Source organism: Castanea sativa, chromosome 1 (assembly GCF_040712315.1).
Source record: "Castanea sativa cultivar Marrone di Chiusa Pesio chromosome 1, ASM4071231v1".
Classification (NCBI taxonomy): domain Eukaryota; kingdom Viridiplantae; phylum Streptophyta; class Magnoliopsida; order Fagales; family Fagaceae; genus Castanea; species Castanea sativa.
Window position 1 is genome coordinate 25,773,202 of NC_134013.1, and position 17,213 is coordinate 25,790,414.

The following is a 17,213-nucleotide window of genomic DNA, read 5'->3' on the forward strand; positions in this document are numbered from 1 at the left end:
GAGTACATTCAAATACAGGCAGACCCCTTCTCAGTCTCATCAAAACCTTTCATATAGGTGAGTCTACTCTTCTGCAATTACTTCATCCTGCTAAAAGCTCCACCACCTTCAGCTATTTCACTAGAAGAGTCAAGTATAAAAAGGAATCCACTTTCTTTCAAGACTCATTCATTCACCACACTCTAAAAAAAAAACTGTGTGCATGAACGAGTCTCGAGGGGGCATTTGTAGAGAGGGAAAATTCCCGACCTATCACAAGCTGACACATCATACTACCAAAGTCCACAAAATACAACCAATTACAAAGCGCCACGTACTGCTGCTAGGTTTTGCCATCGCTATTCAGAAACCAATAGAAATTTGCCAAGTGTCATTGAAATAAAGGCATGAAACTGCATCAGCAGGTGTAAGCAATGACACAAGCAGCTCCGCACATGTAAGCGATGACACAGGCAGCCTCGCACGTGTAAGCAGTGACACAAGCACTCAGCACATGTAAGCGATGACACAGGCAGCCTCGCACGTGTAAGCAGTGACACAAGCACTCAGCACGTGTAAGCGATGACATAAGCGGACCAATCAAACTCTGCCACGTGTCGCTCACCTACCCCTAAACTCCTATAAATAGAAGCCTTCCTAAGACATTTGGGAGGACACACAGAGACAAGACAGAGAGAAGGAAGAGGAGATCTTGAGTTCAGAAATCCAGAAGCTCTGCCGGAATCAAACCCCGAAGCCTCCAAGAACTTCAAGAACTTCAACCTCGAATACAAACAACATTCGAAGCAAAATCATCCAAACTACTCGTCCAGATCTCAAAGTCCACTGGAATCAAGCTCAAAAGCCTCCAGAAATCTCAACAAACCATAAATCAACGAAGCTCTACGGAATCAAGCCTCTAAAGCACCGAAGAACTTCCACCATAAACCTTCAAACACGAAGAACATACGAAGAACACGAAGAACAAAGAATTTCTAACAAGCTCATAGCCAGAGATTCATTGTAATTCCGTTTCAAAGATCTTCGATCCATTCCTCAGCCAAATTGAAGAATATCAAAATCACATTACCACAATTCCAATCAATAAATCTTTCAAGGAGATCGAATCAGAGGATCACTCTTTTGTAATTACAGAGAATTGTACCACACATTTATCAATACAAATTCGTATTTGTGAAACTATTTTACTTGTTTGATTTATTTCGAACCAAGAAATTTAGTCGTCTACAAATTCTGGCACGCCCAGTGAATCAAGTCGCCTTCGCTCATGGTCATAATCAATTTGTTAGAAATTCTTTGTTGTTCGTGTTCTTCGTGTGTTCTTCGTGTTCTTCGTGTATTCTTCGTGTTCTTTGTATGTTCTTCGTGTTTGAAGGTTTGTGGTGGAAGTTCTTCGGTGCTTTAGAGGCTTGATTCCGTAGAGCTTCGTTGATTTATGGTTTGTTGAGATTTTTGGAGGCTTTTGAGCTTGATTCCAGTGGACTTTGAGATCTGGACGAGTAGTTTGGATGATTTTGCTTCGAATGTTGTTTGTATTCGAGGTTGAAGTTCTTGAAGTTCTTGGAGGCTTCGGGGTTTGATTCCGGCAGAGCTTCTGGATTTCTGAACTCAAGATCTCCTCTTCCTTCTCTCTGTCTTGTCTCTGTGTGTCCTCCCAAATGTCTTAGGAAGGCTTCTATTTATAGGAGTTTAGGGGTAGGTGAGCGACACGTGGCGGAGTTTGATTGGTCCGCTTATGTCATCGCTTACACGTGCTGAGTGCCTGTGTCACTGCTTACACGTGCGAGGCTGCCTGTGTCATCGCTTACATGTGCTGAGTGCTTGTGTCACTGCTTACACGTGCGAGGCTGCCTGTGTCATCGCTTACATGTGCGGAGCTGCTTGTGTCATTGCTTACATCTGCTGATGCAGTTTCATGCCTTTATTTCAATGACACTTGGCGAATTTCTACTGGTTTCTGAATAGTGATAGCAAAACCTAGCAGCAGTACGTGGCGCCTTGTAATTGGTTGTATTTTGTGAACTTGGTAGTATGATGTGTCAGCTTGTGACTGTGTGATAATTCCTCCATAGCAAGACCAAGTCGTCTCATTGTCATTTTCGGCAGTATATTAATAGCTGAGCCTCCATCAATGAGAATGCGATCAATTTTTTGTTCACGAACATAACCAGAGACATAAAGTGGACGATTGTGAGGCTTAGGGCCTAACAATAGATCTTCGTCAGTGAAAGTCAAGTCTAGGGAGCACGCGAAACATTCCTGTGTTTGTTGAAGTGTATTGGCACAAGGAGTGTAAATCTTTGGCTTTTCAAGAGCTTGGGTGATCCCTTCTTTCGGTGAGGTGGAGGATTGTGAGGGTTCCACTTTATCAACCTGAGTTTTGAGTTGTTCTAAAGGCGACAAAGTCTCATTTGAACTACCATGGTCAACACCTTTCTGTTTTTCATCAACCTCACAACGAGAGACCGTGTGAACAGCCTCCGCTGACTTGTTTTGAAAGAATTTTATGGGGAAAAATTCTTCCAATGTGACAAGACTTCGAAATTTTTTGTGGTTTGTTGAGGTTTCTGGAGGCTTTTGAGCTTGATTCCAGTGGACTTTGAGATCTGGACGAGTAGTTTGGATGATTTTTCTTCGAATGTTGTTTGTATTCGAGGTTGAAGTTCTTGAAGTTCTTGGAGGCTTCGGTGTTTGATTCCGGCAGAGCTTCTGGATTTCTGAACTCAAGATATCTTCTTCCTTCTGTCTCCGTCCTGTCTCTGTTCTGTGTTGTCTCCTGGCAGAGCTTCTGGGTTTCTGAACTCAAGCTATCTTCTTCCTTCTCTCTCGGCGCTTTGGATTTCATCAAGACATTCCAAGTGACTTAAAGGAAGAAATTCATACAGGTTCTTTAAAAGATCTGTACCAATTCTACCAATCTTTCACTTGCCGCAACACAGATTCCAAGGTACTCATTTTGGCTTTTGCGTCAGACTTTGGAAGCCGGGTCAGACATAGCTACAAACGATGGTGGGAAGGAGTATGTAAAACCGATTTCACCAAAGGAACCAATTTACTAGTTGAAATTGCCTCCTCTGTTAAATCAGTGACGTCCAACAAGCCTCAGAAGGGAAAGAGGGATCTTCAAGATTCAGACATCCCACAACCCTTGTCAAAGTTTGCACCAAGTCAAAGCATCAAAGGTTCGCTTGCTGTACCAGTTAAGGATGCCATTGAAATTTTTGAAAAGGAGGTGTGTGACGACTTTGACCCCAGTTGGAAACATTCTAAGAATCCAATGAAAGGTGTTGATGCGGAGACTTCTACTGATCATGCACATCTCTTTATACATAGCCAGTCTTCTACCTCAAAGCCATCTACGAGGAGTTCAGATCTCAAGAGGCGTAAGTTTGCTGATGCTGGCACGTCATCCAAACTTCCGATTGAGACAGAAATGACACCTCTCTCACCTTTGCAACCAATTGACCCTCCAGAAGCCTCTATATTTCATGCCAAGGTGCATATTTCTTTCGTGCGTAAGACAGGAGCTTCTATGCTGGGAGATGTTCTTTTAAACAGGCTTTCGAATCTTTCTATAGACAATATCCTCCCACAAGCCGAAGCACATGAAATTTATAGTGAGATTGCCATTCTTGGAGTGGACCCTCAATACTTGCGCGAAAATGTTGACAAATATTGCAAGGGTGTTGCAGACTACTTAAAGATGAAAGAATCTCTGACTACACAACCAAGTCATGCTGTCTTAATTCAACGTGAGACTGAAGTTGAATTCCTCCTTGCTGAGGCGTTACATAAGAAGGCATCTTTGAAGACCGAGCTTGATACTGTTACTTTGAGGATGGCTAACTTGCAAACCGAGCTTGGCCAATTAGAACAATCATTGTCTCAAATCGATTCTCATCAGGTTGAACAACATCATACTACCAAGTTCACAAAATACAGCCAATTACAAGGCGCCACGTACTGCTGCTAGGTTTTGCTATCACTATTCAGAAACCAGTAGAAATTCGCCAAGTGTTATTGAAATAAAGGCATGAAACTGCATCAGCAGGTGTAAGCAATGACACAAGCAGCTCCGCACATGTAAGCGATGACACAGGCAGCCTCGCACGTGTAAGCAGTGACACAAGCACTCAGCACGTGTAAGCGATGACACAGGCAGCCTCGCACGTGTAAGCAGTGACACAAGCACTCAGCACATGTAAGCGATGACATAAGCGGACCAATCAAACTCCGCCACGTGTCGCTCACCTACCCCTAAACTCCTATAAATAGAAGCCTTCCTAAAACATTTAGGGGGACACAGACAAGACAGAGAGAAGGAAGAGGAGATCTTGAGTTCAGAAATCCAGAAGCTCTGCCGGAATCAAACCCCGAAGCCTCCAAGAACTTCAAGAACTTCAACCTCGAATACAAACAACATTCGAAGCAAAATCATCCAAACTACTCGTCCAGATCTCAAAGTCCACTGGAATCAAGCTCAAAAGCCTCCAGAAACCTCAACAAACTACAAATTGGTGAAGCTCTACGGATTCAAGCCTCCAAAGCCCCGAAGAACTTCCACCACAAACCTTCAAATACGAAGAACAGACGAAGAACACGAAGAACACACGAAGAACACGAAGAACACGAAGAACAAAGAATTTCTAACAAGCTCATAGCCAGAGATTCATTGTAATTCCGTTTCAAAGATCTTCGATCCATTCCTCAGCCAAATTGAAGAATATCTTATGTTCAAATCAAAATCACATTACCACAATTCCAATCAATAAATCTTTCAAGGAGATCGAATCAGAGGATCACTCCTTTGTAATTACAGAGAATTGTACCACACATTTATCAATACAAATTCGCATTTGTGAAACTATTTTACTTGTTTGATTTATTTCGAACTAAGAAATTTAGTCGTCTACAAATTCTTTCTGGCACGCCCGGTGGGACCTCTCTGCCTCTCATCTCATTCTCCTTCAAAGAAAAAAATCTTCATCATCTTGCTACCAACTTCAATGGCCTCTAGCAAGAACATTCAAGCTTCAACAATAGCTACTTCAATTAAACTTGGTACGACTACCACCAACAGTTGCATTGGAGCAATCAATTGTAGCCAACCTAAAGCTCATAATAAGCTTCAATCTCAATCAACCAAGGAAGCCAAGGTCCAGACAATCATCTCCTTAGACCCTCTTAAAAGAAACAAGGTCATCAACAAGGACATCTCCATCTTGGAACACCTCAAGTATGGGGGCAAATCCCCTTCTTCCTCCACAAGAAGCTGGTCGCACGATTTCTCTCTCATCAAAGGGAACCCAAAAGATGAGATTTCACGTGCTCACTTCAATTTACTTCCTTCTCCATCATCTGTGGAAGTTGTGTCAGTCATGATGACTAACACCTCTACCATGGAAGAAAAGATGGCTGAAATGGAACAAAGGGTCGTCCTTCTCACAAAAGCACTTGAAGATAAGGACCTCCAAATTGCAACTTTAATGAACAAACTCGAAGTACAAGATCTTGGTGAATCAAGCCATGGTCATAAATTCGCATCTGCAAAAGATGATGAAGGGAAAGAAATTGAAAACACTCCCCGACAAGAACAATCCACCTCAATGGCCTCGATATCTGTCCAACAACTGCAGGACATGATAACGAACACCATACGAGCACAATATGGAGGTTCTTCCACACATTCTCTCATGTATTCAAAACCTTATACGAAGCGCATTGACAATATGAGAATGCCAAATGGGTATCAACCCCCCAAGTTCTTGCAATTCGATGGCAAGGGAAACCCAAAGCAACACATTGCTCACTTTGTAGAAACACCGTGAGAACGCAGGACTCAAGGAGGCCTCTTTGTAAAGCAGTTTGTCCGTTCACTGAAAGGAAACGCCTTTGATTGGTATACAGACTTGGAACCTGAGTCGATTGATAGTTGGGAACAGTTGGAAAGGGAGTTCCTTAACCGGTTTTACAGCACGCGCCGCACGGTAAGCATGATGGAGCTTACCAATACTAAGCAGTGGAAAGATGAACCCGTTGTTGACTACATCAGTCGGTGGCGTTCTTTGAGTTTAGATTGTAAAGATAGACTATCTGAAATATCTGCTGTAGAAATGTGCATCCAAGGCATGCATTGGAGACTTCTGTATATCCTACAAGGGGTAAAACCCCGAACATTCGAAGAATTGGCAACTCGTGCGCACGACATGGAATTGAGTATTTCTTGCCATGAAAATATGAAACCTCCCATACCTGAGGAAAGCAGAAAGGAAGTAAAGATGAATGACAGGAATGCAAAAGGCAATCTCAAAGACCCAATAACTGTTAACACTACCATAGTTAAGGTTCCAAGGAGAGGAGCAAAGACAAATGAAAAACAATTTGAAGGATGGCAAAAGAACGAAGTGCGTCGTCTGACCTTTAAGGAACGTGAGCAAAAATCATATCCGTTCCCCGATGAAGATGTGCCAAACATGTTAGAACAACTATTTTAATTACAGCTGGTTGAATTGCCAGAATGCAAGCGACCAGAAGACATAGGGAAAGTTAATGACCCTAACTACTGCAAATATCATCGCATCAATGGCCACCCAATTCAAAAATGCTTCGTCTTCAAAGAACAAATCATGAAGCTTGCCAAAGAAAACAAGATTGATTTAGACCTTGATGAAGTTGTCGGGTCAAACCATGTGACCATTGCTTGTGATGTACTTCCAACTCTCTGGCAGGGGGCAAACACTAATGGAGCTTACAAGTTGATCGACCAGGAAGGTGTAAGGATCGGCCCCATCAATGGGAAGTTCCTCAAACGCTTCTATGCTTGAAAATCAAGAATTGCTCCTCGGTAAGAGCTTAAACTACCCACTGCAGCACTACAAGGGTACATGATGTTTTCCCACTATCTTTGAAAGTGCACAAATAAGGAGAAATTAATCCCACTCTATGTCACCAATTGTGAGTGTGGCGTAGTGGTTGGATGTCCATGTCACCCTTGAGGCCAAGGTCTCGGGTTCGATTAGAGATGATACCCACTATTGCACAATTGGTACCCATGAAATACCGTGGGGTGTAGGGCAAGGATTACACACGTGAGCCCTCCCTTTTTCAAAAAAAAAAAACAAAAGAAAAGAAAAAAAATCATCAAAAACAAAGCAAAACAAAAACAAAAACAAAAAAAAAATCATCAAAAAAAATTTTTGGTTGAACTACGTAAATGACTTGATCCCTCTCCAGGGTACGTAGGCAGCTTAGTATTTTTCACTAAGTTCAGTCACATAAAAAGAAGAAGGATTGTCAGTCTAGCTTGAAGAGTTTGTCCAAAGGTCGTCAACATGCTTTCAAGAACCCTTTGATTGGCAAGGCGTCGCTTAAGATCAATCAATTGCTCACTATATGATGTTCAAAGATCATTGTGGTAGAAAGTGATAGCTGCAAAGAATTGGTGTTACGTAGCTTTCCTTGAAATAATGATAACTTGATTCTCGGTTGTGGAGTAAAATAAAATCTTCAACCTCTGTTGCAAGGAATGGAGTCTGCATGGCATTGCTCATCTTTTGTGGACATATTCCCACGTCTCTGAAGTATACTTTGCATCACTTATCTCCTGGGGGCATCTTTTTGGTACCTTTCAAGTCTAGGCTATATTGTCTCTCTTCTAGGATGTGCCACTTCACAACTCTGAAATTTGAACCACATCATCTCCCTTCTGAGTGGTGTTGTTTCACATCATGTCTCTAAAATCTGAACAACGTCACCTTCCTCCAACATCTGAAGTTGATGTTGCATCATCTCTCCTCTAAGGGCATGTTCGTGCAATGTCAAAATCATGGCGGCATTCTTCTCACATCTTCAAGGTTTTTTTGGCATCTCTTTGCATCCTCAAAGTCTTGATAGGAGCTTCTTGAAACTTCAAGCTTCATTATAAAGGCCAATATTAGTACAGCTTCTGTGCAAATGGAGTGTTGACACGACTTCATGGCAAAGATGAATGTTGGCATAGCTTCTGTGCAAATGAAGTGTTGACGTAGCTTCATGGCAAAAATGAATGTTGGCATAGCTTCTGTGCAAATGGAGTGTTGACACGACTTCATGGCAAAGATGAATGTTGGCATAGCTTCTGTGCAAATGGAGTGTTGACACGACTTCATGGCAAAGATGAATGTTGGCATAGCTTCTGTGCAAATGGAGTGTTGACACGATTTCATGGCAAAGATAAATGTTGGCATAGCTTCTGTGCAAATGAAGTGTTGACGTAGTTTCATGGCAAAAATGAATGTTGGCATGACTTCTGTGCAAATGAAGTGTTGACGTAGCTTTATGGGCGATAGCATTATTGTCTAGCTGAATATCCTTATGGAAACGTCGTTGCAAAGACGAATATCACTAAAAGATTATTGATGCAAGAAAAGAATGTAACAACATGAAGGCATACGTTCTTGCAACGTTGCTATCAATGAAATACAAAGTCACCAAATGAAGGCGAACACTTCTATGAGAACGTCAACGTGAAGTTTGATATCAAAACCCAAAGATCAAGGAAACTGAGCTGCAAAACAAAAACAAGCAACAACAAAAAAAGCAAAGTCAGAAGAAAATCTCATTGCATGGCTAAACTAAAAAAAAAAAATCTTAAAAGCTGGAGAAGAAGACTGAAGGCTGGTTCTTGCATCCTTGAAATAAAGCATCATGATTCCCTAAAAAAAAAAATCAGTGAAAATTTTAAATAATAATAACAAATAAATAATGAATAAAAAAAAAAGAAAAAAAAAAAAAGATCTCTACACTTTTATTCAGAAGATTACACTTTGAATAAATGTATGTATGCCCGTATGGCTTTATATAGAAAAAATTTCTGGGATAAACAGACAAAAAAAAAAGGAGGAGTCCAACAATGCTGCTTCTCTTCCAAATTTTCAAAGTTCTCTGACAAAGATGACCCAAAGAATCAACATTTAGCAGCCACCATAATGTCTTCATCCTGTCAGGGAGGCCACCAGAATTCCTGCATCCTGTCAGGGCGGCCACCACAAAATTAGACCAGAGAAAAAGAAAGCTATAAGTCCAACAAAGACCCACGACTTTCTCGTCCAAATTTGTGAAAATTCAGCCCTTATTTCACAAATCTGACACCACAGGAGTCTTCTACAATCTTCGATCCGCCAAACCTGAAAGTTTCAGGCCCAGATACCAAGCCACGCGCATCCACGCGCCTCCACAAGCTACAAAGGGGTCGCAGCCTACACCTCCATATTTATACAAACCCAGACTTAATTTCAGGAAAGCAGCATTACCATTCGATCCAGCGGCCCCAGATCGACAAAACCCAAAAATCTCAAGTCCAAAAAATGACGCACGCGCCGCCACGCGCCGCCAAAAAGTCCGGCAAGTCCAGCGTCAGTTGCACGCGCTGCCACGCGCCGCTGGATAAATTCACGCTCAGCCACGCGCCGGCTTCATTTCACGCGCTCGCACGCGCCACGCGTGACACGCGCTCCTCATCGATGACGTCACGGATGACGTCATCCTCCTGGCCCGGTTCGACTCGCTTAGACCCGGTTCAACCCGGAAAATCCGACCCGGATCCGGACCGCCTGAAAAAAAAAAAAAAAAAAAAAAAAAAAAAAAAAAAAACAAAAAAAAACGTTTACAAATTAAGACTTTAACCAAAAAAAAGTCAAAATTTTCAAAATGGACCTGTCCCACTCAATTTTTCACGTACTTTCTAATTTTGGGGCCTGTTTCTTCAACCGAAACTCGAAAATTGCACAACAGTCCAATTTCTAAAAAATTGACTTTTGCACAAATTTTGACCAAAAGTCAAAATTTTTAAGATTGACCTGTCTGGCTCAATTTTTCGTGTACTTTCCAATTTTGGAGTCTGTTTCTTCAACCGAGATTCGAAAATTGCACAACAGTCCAATTTCTAAAAAAATTTGACTTTTGCACAAATTTTGACCAAAAGTCAAAATTTTTAAGATTGACCTGTCTTGCTCAATTTTTCGTGTGCTTTCCAATTTTTGGTTCTATTTATTCATTTGAGAATCCAAAAATTGCTCAAACAGTGTGATTCTACAGCTATTGGCTTTGATGTAAACTCTGACCGAAAATCAAGATGTTCAAGCAAAACTTGTCCTATCAAGTTTTCGCAAAGATTTTAATTTTGAAATCTAGGTATTTGTTTTGGACTTAGAGACTACATCCGCTTCTCCAAAGTACTAGCGGTATCCAAAATTTAAGCTCTCAAGATCATAATTTGAGATCCATCCATTTGGTCCGGATTCCCTCAAAATTATCCTCTAGACTTGATCAAGGCTCCCCTTTCAAAAACAGACGAACTCTCACAAGTATGTCTCAGAATTGAAATTACATTGGGTCACTGCTTCAACCTATTATTTTCGTCGGTGCCTACCAGTCTCCAACCTAACGTTCCCATTCGGCGCCCACCATTCTCATCCACCGTTCCCATTCGGCGTCTACCATTCTCATCCACCGTTCCGACCGAGAAGTCTCATCCGCCATTCTTAACTACCCAGCTACCATTCTTCATCTCTTCGCTATAAATAGAAGGGCCGGATTCGCTAAGTCCATCAAGAAAAAAAAAACACATACACTGAGTTATGAAATGAAAATTTGCTTCTTTCAAATTTTCAAATCCTCCTTCTCACAGCCAGTTCTCACTATGGTCTCGTCATTCTCAATACCGAGCAACCAAGATCACTTCATGATCAGTTTGAAATCAACCCCTTCATGGTTCAGTAGCAACCCTTCTCACAACATCATCATTGTTTTAGGATTCAAACAAATTTTGTTTCCTCACATAATGACCACGTTTGTTCATAGAGTTATTCATAACAAGGTCGGCATCGTTGTTCCATGCTTTCTTGGATTTGGTTCACCAGGAAATCCAAGTCCAGCAGAGACACCCATTCCTAAGACCAGGGCTTCCGTAGTCTCTTTTCAACTGTTTGGTCTCCCAATAGAAGCGGTGGTTCGGAACAAACAGCAGCATGGCTGGTTTCTAAAACCAGGATCACAAGTTAGCTCCATCTTTCATTTGTTATGCTTTCCCAATAAAAATGCATCAAGTGAAGATGGTAAGAAGTGTTGGGGTATCCTACAAATTGTCTCCCATCCAACACTTGTGATGACCTCCAAGGTACCAGCTCATCAGAAATTAGCCTTTGGTGTCAGTGAAGGGTTACCAAAGCCTCATCCCATGTTTCCGCCATCATGGGGTCCAAATGTCATCGTTGCTGGTACTACAAAGCGCACTTTCTGGAATTACTCCAACTTAAGATCAGCTTGAAGAATTTCAGAAAATATACTTCTGAAATTACTTCAACTTAATGTCCGTCAGTATGGTCCAGTCACACAGCGCATTCAACGACTTGCCGACGAACATCATTCGGCATGCAGCCGGTCCCACATCCGAAGGTGTACGTCCCGAGACATCTACTCCGTAGAATCCCCAACATGCGGGGTCAGAGCCATGATGTCATATATCCCACCCATCCACTTGGCTTCATCACCATCTTTTTCACCATCAACAACAACAATCCCAAAATACTCTTCCGAAATTACTTCAACTTAACCAGAATGATGCAATAATGCAAGCACATTCAACCACACTCCCACATGTTCTCTCTGTGATCCGAAGTATACCCTTCAGCTATAACTTCACCAGAAATCCTTAAAAATAAGAGGCTAGCTCCAGAGCTCTGCATGCTGTATGCCAACATTCTCACCTCTTCTCCATCTTCAACACCCTGTGATCGCCACCAACAATCCAAAATACTCTTCTGAAATTACCTCAGCTTAACATCTACCGAAATGTTTCAATCTTGCAAGTACATCCAACTTCTTGCAAATAACTTTCAGCCCCACCAACCCACTCCAAGTACCATTGAATACTCTTCTGAAATTACTTTGACTTAACCTTTGCTCAGAAAGCTCGGTCACACGAGTACATTCAAATACGGGCAGACCCCTTCTCAGTCTCATCAAAACCTTTCATATGGGAGGGTCTACTCATCTGCAATTACTTCATCCTGCTAAAAGCTCCACCACCTTCAGCTATTTCACTAGAAGAGTCAAGTATAGAAAGGAATCCACTTTCTTTCAAGACTCATTCATTCACCACACTCTAAAAACTGTGTGCATGAACAAGTCTCGAGGGGGCATTTGTAGAGAGGAAAAATTCCCGACCTATCACAAGCTGACACATCATACTACCAAGTTCACAAAATACAGCCAATTACAAGGCGCCACGTACTGCTGCTAGGTTTTGCCATCACTATTCAGAAACCAATAGAAATTTGCCAAGTGTCATTGAAATAAAGGCATGAAACTGCATCAGCAGGTGTAAGCAATGACACAAGCAGCTCCGCACATGTAAGCGATGACACAGGCAGCCTCGCACGTGTAAGCAGTGACACAAGCACTCAGCACATGTAAGCGATGACACAGGCAGCCTCGCACGTGTAAGCAGTGACACAAGCACTCAGCACGTGTAAGCGATGACATAAGCGGACCAATCAAACTCCGCCACGTGTCGCTCACCTACCCCTAAACTCCTATAAATAAAAGCCTTCCTAAAACATTTAGGAGGACACAGAACAGAGAGAAGGAAGAAGATATCTTGAGTTCAGAAACCCAGAAGCTCTGCCAGGATCAAACCTCAAAGCCTCCAAGAAATTCAAGAACTTCAATCTCGAATACAGACAACATTCGAAGCAAAGTCATCCAAACTACTCGTCCAGATCTCAAAGTTCACTGGAATCAAGCTCAAAAGCCTCCAGAAACCTCAACAAACCATAAATTAAACGAAGCTCTACGGAATCAAGCCTCTAAAGCACCGAAGAACTTCCACCACAAGCCTTCAAACACGAAGAACACACGAAGAACACGAAGAACACACGAAGAACACGAAGAACAAAGAATTTCTAACAAGCTCATAGCCAGAGATTCATTGTAATTCCGTTTCAAAGATCTTCGATCCATTCTTCAGTCAAATTGAAGAATATCTTATGTTCAAAGCAAAATCACATTACCACAATTCCAATCAATAAATCTTTCAAGGAGATCGAATCAGAGGATCACTCCTTTGTAATTACAGAGAATTGTACCACACATTTATCAATACAAATTCGTATTTGTGAAACTATTTTACTTGTTTGATTTATTTCGAACCAAGAAATTTAGTCGTCTACACAATTTTCTAGTTGAAGAGCGGTATTCTTGGCCTTGGTAGGACGTGGTTCTCTTTTTTTTTCTTTTTTTCTTTTCTTTTTGTCATATTATCTTATCAGTTAGTTCCCATTTTCTCCCAACCACTTATGGGTAAAAAAAGACCGAAAGAGAGAAAAATCTTTAGGATTGCGTTGTGGGTAGTCTCCATATCGAAAATTTTGATGATATTTTCTTCTTTCATAATCTTTCTCTTTGCTCACAAAGAGCTTGTGAGCAAGAGCATTTCCTACTCTTCTCATGTGAAAATCCAAGCACAAAAACAACACAATATGCCCTCAGAATGAAGGAATGACCTGTTTATTAGATCATACAATACATGAGTCGTGCCCTTATGTATGTGTTTGTTTCTAGAAAAAAAAATCATACAATCTGGACGGTGTACAATTTTTTTTTACGAAAATACATTTTTCGTCCCTATATTTTGACTTTATTTCTATTTTTGTCCCTACTTTTTTACTTTACCGCTTTTAATCCATAAATGAAAAAAAAAAGTTCTATTTTGGCCTTTATCGTTACTTACTTAATGGAAATATCCTATATGGCAAACAGAGTGCACTGTTGGCATAATAAATGTTAACATATCCACTAAAATAATTATTTGGTTTTTTAAAAATGCCACGTTAGGAATTTAATTTTGAAAAAAAGCCACATCAGATAAAACAATTAAAATAAAATTCTGAATTTCAATTTTTTTAAAGTAAAATAAATTAATTAAATAGAATTTTTTATTCCTTTCATTATATTTTGGAAGAACATGTTCATCTTCTTTGTGTTCTTCACCAAAACATAATTGATCATGTTCATGTTCTTCATATTCTTATTAAATTAATTCTTATTTTCTTTTTTTTTCTTTGTCTTTCTTGTACTTTCTTTATAACCAAACACATCAAAACTCATTGATAGTTAAAAGAAAAATAGCATTTTATTATCCATTTTCTTGGCAACCAAACAAATTTTTCGATTTCACAACAAAAAAAAAATTCTGATTAGTAACCAACCAACTTTTTGATGTCAATCCTAAGATCTAAACATTTTTCACAAACCCAACAAATTCTCTATCACAAACACAAAAAATTTCCTTTGACAAACCCATAATATCCCTTTCCAAATTTGTCAAAAATTCAAAACAAATATAGCAAACCTAAGATCGGCTTCAGATTCAACCTCGAGAGAGAGAGCGAGAGAGAGATGAGAAAGTGAGGAGGGAAAGGATTCACATTCAATCCCTGTTGGGCTTAAAATCTACCTAGAAACTCACACCACACACTACATAGCCAAAAAACTGACCCAACACTAGCAAATATTACTGATCCCACATTGCACCATCACTAGCTAAGGACCCACGTCACACCGACAACTTGGAAAAACAAAACATAGCCAAAAAACTGACCCAACACTTGCAAACATTACCGATCCCACATTGCACCATCACTAGCTAAGGACCCACGTCATACCGACAACTTGGAAAAACAAAAGAAATAAATCATGGGGTTCTACCAAGAGAGAAAGAGAGAACAACAAAAAAGAAAGTAGAAAAAGAAAGAAGAAAAAAAGAGGAAGAAAAGAAATAAGAGGTGGAGAAATAGTGATATGGGAAGAGAAAGAAGAAGAAAAAGAAAGAAGAAGAAGAAGAAGAAATAATGGGAGGCGAAGAAACTGAGAGAGAGATCTAGGGGGAAGAAAAAGAAACAAGTACAAACAAAAACATCCTTTTTTTTTTTTTAATTATGTTTTTTTAATTAATAAATTAATTTTTTTAAGTTAGAGGTTGACATGGATGCTGATGTGGCATTTTTATATATTATTTTAATGGATACGTTAGTATTTATTGTGCCAACAGTGCACTCCGTTTGCCATGTATGATATTTTTGTTAAGTAAGCAATGGTAGGGACCAAAATGAAGCACTTTTTTCATTTAGGGACTAAAAGTGGTCAAATAAAAAAGTCGGGAGTAAAACAAGAATAGGATCAAAATGTAGGGACGAAAAATGTATTTCCACCTTTTTTCTTTTGGGATCATATTACTTGTACAAGACAAATAAGAAATACATTAATTACAATTCTAAGATTATAGAAATTCCATCTAAAAAACTATGTATCCAAGAACAATTGTGTACAAGGAGAAAGTTGACTACCTACGAACAAAAACAAACCAAAAGATGAGAAGTGAAGGAATCACACCTGGGGTGGAACCTGAACACTGTTGGGCCATCCTTTCTATGGAATAAAGAGGCCCCACCATCCCCCAAATTTTCTTTCGTTAGGGGGTGGCAATTGGCCTTTAAGCCATAGAAAATGCTAGGATCATAGCTTTTGTCATAATTTGCTCACATAGCAAGTTATGAGTAGTGAAGTAAAAGTGATAGATCCACAACTCCACCACTTACAACTTGCCATGTGAGCAAGTTATGACAAAAATTATGGTTCTAGCATTACTCTTAAGCCATTCATCAATGTACTGATAATAGAAAGCTCTCTTTTGGGTCACTAAACCTACCTTAAAACCAACACATAATAAAATGAGATTAGAAATTGGGATTCCTTATTAAGAAAAGGACATAAGAACAGGGCAATCTTGTAAAGCCTTAAAAAGTTTATAATCCAGAATACCTAGATGATAAAATGTAATTTTAATTTCAAGAGTACCAAAAAAGAGAAAAGAAAAACACTCATTTTTATTATTGGACAAAGAAAAGCATCATTTCATATCTTGAAAATCTAACTGTTAAATTGCATGTTCTTTACACTCTTAATACACATGTCAAATTTTATGTCAATTAAATATTATTTACTATATGATCTATAAACTTCTATTTTATATATAATTTAAACCACAAAAACTTACAGTTTAAGCAATTTATTAATGACATAGCTATTGACGTTTAATTTTCTAGAAATTTTGCAAGCACAAAAGATATAAGAAGAAGATGTAATCCAATGGTAGATTTATCAAAATTCATCTTCAATAAAAAGATATTGAGTAAGGTTGTAACCTAAAACTACAACCAAATTTGTAGTTAAAATTTGTCCTTTATTATTTATCAAGAAATTACATATGGAAACCAAGATAGGAACTAAAAGGGCCCTGCCCCCTGAATTTTTTTTATTTAAATTCTTGTCTTAATAATCATAAATTCTACATATTTATACTTATTGAGCCTCTAAGATTTGGAGGAAAGAAAAAAAAATACTACTAATTAATTTAATTCACTTTTAAAAATAGCCTAAGCAATTTCAAGAATGGCCCAAGCAATAACAAAAAACAAAAACAAGTGTTGGATTTGGTGCATTTAATTGGTTTATTTATGTAGGGTGCCAATGGTAAAGAATGGATCTATGGGTCAGCAGGTGTTGTGGAACAATAAATAAAATTAAAGCTTGGTCATGCTTAGTTAATTTTGTCTTTCCCTTAGTTAAATTAATTGTATAATGAGATATAACATAATACAAACTCAACAAATAATTAATTGTTAGAACCAATAAATTGAGAACAAATAAATTTAAAAGTTAAAAAGCTAATAATTTATAAATTAAGAACTTATAAATTTATATAGTTATACTTAGTGCTTTATGCTTATTATTTTTGTGTTCTTCTTTACTTAGCAACAATAATGATATGATAAATACAATTGAAAAATCAATTAAGTATTATACTTTTAAAAGAAAAGATTCAAATTATTCAGAATCCTAAACTGATATAAAATTGGCTTCAGCTTTATAAAATCAAAATGGAAAATGATCTCTTCATAAACTATTTGATTTTATAAAATGCGATATATAGTATGTAATAATCATAGATGATTTATGAGATCTAAAATAAAGTCAATCTCTTTCAATAGATTATTGTATTGCAATGTATTAAGAAGTTTGTTTTCATAAATTTTCTTAGTTCATAATTCGCCCGTTCACTCTAAACCCTAAGTTCATCCCTAATAGAAACAATGTCAATAAAATTATTAAATTTT